Genomic DNA, 6,980 nt, shown 5'->3' with positions numbered 1-6,980 from the left:
ATATATACTGAATTAATTAATTCAGTTTTCTACACATGTGCGATGTCACAGACATGATGTTGTGACATCGTACATGACATGTTGGTCCAGATGTTGAACTTCTTCAACCCAACATATTAAAACAACAGAGATGATTACATTATTTGTTTTACAAAATTAATGCCAATCCTAAGGTATTAACACTATCTTTATTTGATGCCTTTCTCTTCAAGATAATATAATTGTGCTTTTGTGTGTTTCTTGATTCTAAATGTCCAAGGGAATTTTGGGTTTCTATTGACATTCTTGTCTATTAGATTGATACCCATTGGTCAGATCTTTTCAACTATTAACTTTTAATTTTGTGCATAGGATTAGTATCTTCATCTTCTCCCTATTTCTTTAATTTCAAAATCTCTCCCTCCCTTTTCAAAATATTCTTTGATTGAATTTATTTTATTCTAAACTTTGACCACTTTGCAAAAAGATAGAAACTTTGGCCTTATGCCATTGCATTTTCAAACTTCTTTTCTTAAATTAAATTTGTAAATAAACTTAACTATACTTGACTTAAAATTTCAGAAAATCCAAAAAGAACTAACTCATTCAAACCATTTTTAGGCCTTTGTGCCTTTCAAATTTAATTTTTGTTAAAAACAATGCATCCACTTTGAAATTTGTATCACGAACTACGAGGTTTTGATCCCTCATTTTTATGTTGGTACGTAGGCACAAGTCCGAAGGTATTGTCAAACACAAAAATATAATTAATTGAATTCTTTTCTCATCCCCCCATTCTATTTGTTTGTAAACATCATTTTTGTACCAAATACATATGCACACAAAAAAGGCTCCCTAGGAGTACCTAGGATACTTTGGATGTTAACACCTTCCCTCTGTGTAGCCAACCCCCTTACCTGTAATCTCTGACATTTTATTAGTTTGGATTTGAAAACTTCTTAGTTTTGGGTTTTGTTCGTACTTTTTCCCTTTTCCCTTGGAAACAATAAAAGCGCAGTGGCGACTCTTGTTATTTGATCTCTAGCTTATTCCATAGCTTGATGATCATGAATTTATCGCTACAATATCACATCCCAAATTTTGACCTAGCTCATTTCTATTCGATCATGATCATCTGCATCATCCATACATTCATTGCATTCATATTGGTCTTTAGTCCATATAGAAATCAAGATTAGGCAAGTCATTAACATAATGAATCAAAGTTCTTTTGATTGATTTGGTTCATTCCATTTAGCTCATCATTCAAACTTGTGATTCTTTTTGGTACATGATACTTAATAGGTATAACTCATTCATACTTGGTTGCAATTAGTTATGAGGTACCATAACCTTTACATTTGATTTACTAACTTAACTTCATACATACCATGCTAACAAATCATGCATCATACATACTTAGAACCATATAGCTAAAGGAACATGGTGAATTATTTTAAAACAATTGGTGTTAGAATGAACCTGGTAATTGATTGGAAACAAATTGGAATTTCATTTGCATTTGAGTTACAACATCATGTTGCACTTGGTTCACGAATGGTACAAATCTCTTGAACTAAAAAAATAGTAGAAGGTCATATGGTGCCAAGTATAAGCCATTACAAGCAAACTGCATTCAAGTTCCTAAAACCTAAAACAAAGCACAAACATGTCCAACTCTTCATTTCTACAATCACCGTCACTTGCTTCATTTTCCATCTTCAAACTCCATTGCCATTTTAGCATCTTCATCCAAGTTTCATGCTACTTCAAGCAATTGTCACATTCAAGCCAAAGTCTTAAAACATGAACATAAGTCATTAGCATTTCACACACATTCTTCATTAATAAACATATGAACAAATCATCCAAGTAACACAAACTTGCTCAAGGTTAAATATTAACCGAACCATATTAGCAATAAACATGAACTACAGTGCACCACAAGCCTATCATCCAATCTGCTTAATCTTTCTGAGTCAGTAAGGCAACAAGGAGTAAATAACAACAAATCAACAAATCCCATGACTCAATCCATATTCAGTCCACAAATTCTAAATATCAATGCAATATATACCATGATTAAATAAAAAAAGAATCAGTTTACAATGAATAATTTTCAAGCCATGTTCAATCTACATGTACATGCAATAGGTTCATGACAAACATTGAGTCAGTTAAACTCAAGGGCAGTACATGTACAATCCACTCAAAATTGGTACACATACTCAGAACATTTCACAATCAAAGAAACTTCCATGGTTCACTTAAGAATCCTAGGAAAATAGAAGGCTTTTCCACCTCATTGTGACTGACTCAAAATTAGTAACGAATTCTACCATGTCCTACCACAACTCCACATTTTTCTCAAGTCAATTTTCAATCCCTGAAATTTCTCTAACCTCACACTGCCAAGTCCAAATTCCTCATTATAGATCTATACATAGTTTCACTCAAGGGATGATGGGGGGGGAGAAAAAAATCGAATTCTTCAAAAGAGTGATCACTCCCTCATAACCTCACTTGAAACCACTCACTACAATAATAATAACATGAATCACACGGATAACAGAATAACACAATAGCCACAAAAATTTAGTAGCACACAACAACAAACAAAGAAATAAGAAGAAGATGAGGATTTGGAGTACAAAGCATCGAAAAGAATGAGAGGACTTACCAGAGAACTCTAAGGCTCCGATCAGGTATGAAACTACTTCATTTTGCTTCAATTTTTCTTCACCATTATGTGCTTCTTGATTCCCTGAGCCATAGCCCGAAGCTAATTGGTCGAATCCGCCCACTATTGTTATTTAATTTCACTTTTAGGAACTAGGGTTTATGTTGGGAAGTGAGAAATCAAAGGGTTTAGGCTGAGTTTTTTTTGTGAAATTGATGGCAAAAATGAGTTTAGAAGGTAGGATTTGGTGGGAGAGGGCGTCTAGTTCGGTTGTTGGACGAGGATCGCTGCCGCTGTGAGACAATTTTCGGTGCCATTGTTTGTCCCCTATGTGACGACTAGCATGGAGAGAGAGAGAGACACACACACACACGTAGAGAGAGAGAGAGAGAGAGAGAGAGAGAGAGAGAGAGGTTTTTGGGTTGATTACGTTTGAATTGGTTTCGTGTTATGATACTGTGATTTGTTTCACTCCCTCATAACCTCACTCGAAACCACTCACTACAACAACAATAACACGAATCGCACGGATAACACATTAATACAATAGCCAAAACAAGTGAAGGGAGGGAGAAAAAAATCGAATTCTACAAAAGAGTGATCACTTCCTTATAACCACACTCGAAACCACTCACTACAACAAAAATAACATGAATTGCATGGATACCACAACAATACAATAGCCACAACAATTCAGTAGCATACAACAATAAAGAAAGAAAGAAGAAGAAGATGAGGATTTGGAGTACAAAGCATCAAAAATAACAAGAGGACTTAGCGGAGAAATCTAAGCCCCCGATCAGGTATGAACACTACTTAGTTTTGCTTCAACTATTCTTTACCATTATGTGCTTCTTGATTCCCTGAGCCATAACCCTAAGCTAATTGGTCGAATCTGCACACTGTTGTTATTTAACTTCACTTTTAAGAACTAGGGTTTATGTTGGGAAGTGAGAAATCAAAGGGTTTAGGCTTATGTTTTTGTGAAATTGATGGCATAAATGAGTTTAGAAGTTAGGATTTTTTGGGAGAGGGCGTATGGTTCTGTTGTTGGACGAGGATCGCTGCTGCCGTGAGATGATTTTTGGCGAGACTATTTGTTCCCTATGTGTCGACCAACATGCGAGGGAGAGAGAGAGATATTTTTGGGTTGATTACATTTGAATTGGTTTTGTGTTATGATACTGTGATTTGTTTCACTCCCTCATAACCTCACTCAAAACCACTCGCTACAACAATAATAACACGAATCACATAGATAGCAAAACAACACAATAGCCACAATAATTCAGTAGCACATAACAATAAACAAAGAAAGAAAAAGAAGTTGAGGATTTGTAGTATAAAGCATCGAAAAGAACGAGGGGACTTACCGGAGAATTCTAAGGCTCCAGTCAGGTATGAACACTACTTCGGTTTGCTTTAATTTTTATTCACCATTATGTGTTTCTTGATTCCCTGAGTCATAGCCCTGAGCTAATTGGTCGAATTCGCCCACTGTTGTTATTTAATTTCACTTTTAAGAACTAGGGTTTATGTTGGGAAGTGAGAAATCAAAGGGTTTAGGATAAGTTTTTTGTGAAATTGATGGCAAAAATGAGTTTAGAAGGCAGGATTTGGTGGGAGAGAGCGTCTGGTTCTGTTGTTGGACGAGGATCGCTGCCGTCGTGAGACAATTTACGGCTTGACTGGTTGTCCCCTATATGTCGACCAACATGAGGGATATATATATATATATATATATATATATATAGAGAGAGAGAGAGAGAGAGAGAGAGAGAGGTTTTTGGATTGATTGCGTTTGAATTGGTTTTATGTTATGATAATGTGATTTGTTTCATTGTGATTTAAAGAAGAAAATAAAGTCATTCCATGTGTGTGATTATGATTGGCTCTTGTGTAAATTTTAAAAAAATGCACGTGTTGTCTCTATTCTCTCAAATGTTGTGCTGACTCACCTTTTTATCCATCATTTTCATACTTTATTTCTTTGATTTATTATTATTATTATTATTATTATTATTATTATTATTATTATTATTACTTTAATATTTAATAAATGTTAATATTAGATTATGGTTTTATTTTTGTGGGCCTTAGGCTTATGTTGCATATATTTAATTTCTCATTTTTGTCTTTAATACTCTAATATTCACGTTTACACTCCTCTTATGATGCTTGTTGTCTATTTGTTTTTTTCTTTTCTTTTAATCTTTTAATTTTATCTTATCATTCATTTATTTTATCATATTTTTTTATTGACTTAATTATTAAATTAGTAGTTAATTAATTGATGGGTTTGTTCATTGATTAGTTGGTATTAGTTTATTTAGTTGTTGTTGATTTGATAAGTGTATTACTTATTAAACGTTTAACATCATTTGTGTTTAGTCTATTGATAGTTTATTGTTCATTATCCTTGTCCATACAATCACGTACATAAATAATCATACTAATATTTCATTCGATTTCATTAATAGTTTCAATTTTAAACTCTTTTCACCACATTTTCAAACTCTCAAACCATTTCGAATCAAACCATTTTTCACCAACGCGAGTGCTTGATCCAACTTCGAGTATCTCTTCCGCTTCATTCAAAACTTTTGTAAGTTAGTTCAAACACTTGATCCAACGTCAAGTTATCCACTTTCAAACTCTTTTTCTCAATAAATAATTCGATTGAAAAATGATTGAGGTGGAAGTAATTTTCTTCTCCTTTCCCCGAATGTTCATGTGATGGCCGCACTTAGCCTATTGTTTGAACATTCGTCGATCGCACAAGACATGTTTAACCGAACCAAGTTAATTCATTCATGAAGGAAATAGGATTGAGGCGGAAGTAATTTTGTCCTCTTTTCCCCGAGTATTTGTGTGAGGGACGCACTTATCCTACCGTTCGAATGCTCGTCACTCGTGAAAGAGACACGACTTGATTCGTCATACAAATTTCATAAATAATGTGATTGAAAAAGGATTGGAGCATAAGTATTTTTCTTCTCCTTTCCCGAGTATTCATGTGATGGCCATACTTATTCTACCTTTTGAATATTCGTCAATCACTCAAAAATATTCAAACACATCAAAACTTATTTTACGCCCTTGTGCGACTTTGAAAACCTTTTCAAAAATGAGTACGCTTTATTTGTATCGATGTGAAACAAACAAAAGCTTCATCCTCCAAGAGCGAGCAATAAGCAAATGTTTAATAACTCGATATGTCTAAAGGATCACTCCTTAAAAGAAACCAACAAACCATTATTTGCTACAAATAACTATGTAGCCTTGAGTTCTCTATCGCACCTGGAGATACGTAGGAGTAAGATTTTGAAATCTTGTCAGGCACATTAATAAAAAACCCTAAAAAAAATTCCTTTCTTTTTCTCTCTTTTAATAAGAAGAAGATAACAATTAACATCAGGCTAACATTCAATCATAAATTCAACTAAAATATTCCCATTGAGTATAACAGATGTGAGGGGTGCTAATACCTTCCCCTTGCATAATCGACTACCGAACCCAACTGGTTGCGACGACCATTTCCCTTAGCTTTAGTGGGTTTTATTCGATATTTTCCCATTCCTTTGGAACCAATAAAGATTGGTGGCGACTCTATTGTTATTCCGAGCGTGCGATGCACCCAAGTGTTTTTCACACCACGACAATTTGCGACTCTGTTGGGGAAACCCGATTCCCTAAAGAGAGTCAATACTAGTTTGGTTTGTTTGTACTTTTATGTTAGCTTTGTTTCTTTCTTCTTCTTTATTTTCCTTTATCTCATTGTTTTATTATTACTGTTTATCTGTTGTTGGTGCGCTTGGTCGTATGGTGGATGATTTCATTTGTTTGAAACACATTGTGAGATAAACTCTTCACCTAAGTCTCTAGAAAAACTTAAGATTGGAAGTGGTTGTGTAGTGTTAGTCTTCCGGACTCACTTGTCTTGTTGGGGTAACACGAAAACCACACTTAGAGTAGATCCTCTTGCGGATATTGTAAGCTAGCAAGTAATTTTACTAAGGGGGTAATATTTTCTTGTTGGACCCATGACTCTAAGGACCTTTTAGAACTTGAGACACCATGGTTGCATAGTGTTGGTCTGCCAGGTGCACTAGTCTTGTTGGGGTAACACGAGAACTACACCCAGACGAGGTCCTCTCAAGGGAATTGTCAACTAGCAAGTAATTTTGCTAAGGGGGAATATTTTTAAGAGCGACCTATGACTTTGGGAACCTAAAGACCTAGACTTACCCATATCGTTGTGTATAAAGCAATGAGAACTGCTATGAATATTTGTACCTAGACTTTATTTGGAACCTGGATC

The 6,980-nt window shown here is 34.8% G+C and overlaps 1 long non-coding RNA gene across 1 annotated transcript; it reads right to left on the bottom strand.

The window, feature by feature from the left end:
* Window positions 1-1,468: 1,468 nt before the first annotated feature.
* LOC127121165 (uncharacterized) lies at window positions 1,469-4,304 on the bottom strand. Its single transcript, XR_007803335.1, has 2 exons — window positions 4,033-4,304; window positions 1,469-1,777 (listed from the first exon to the last, which is right to left on the bottom strand). It is a non-coding gene; the product is annotated as an uncharacterized LOC127121165 (long non-coding RNA).
* Window positions 4,305-6,980: the final 2,676 nt, after the last annotated feature.

Source organism: Lathyrus oleraceus, chromosome 2 (genome assembly GCF_024323335.1).
Source record: "Lathyrus oleraceus cultivar Zhongwan6 chromosome 2, CAAS_Psat_ZW6_1.0, whole genome shotgun sequence".
Classification (NCBI taxonomy): Eukaryota; Viridiplantae; Streptophyta; class Magnoliopsida; order Fabales; family Fabaceae; genus Lathyrus; species Lathyrus oleraceus.
Note: the sequence above shows the minus strand (reverse complement) of the source record. Positions and strands in the feature narration are given on the sequence as shown.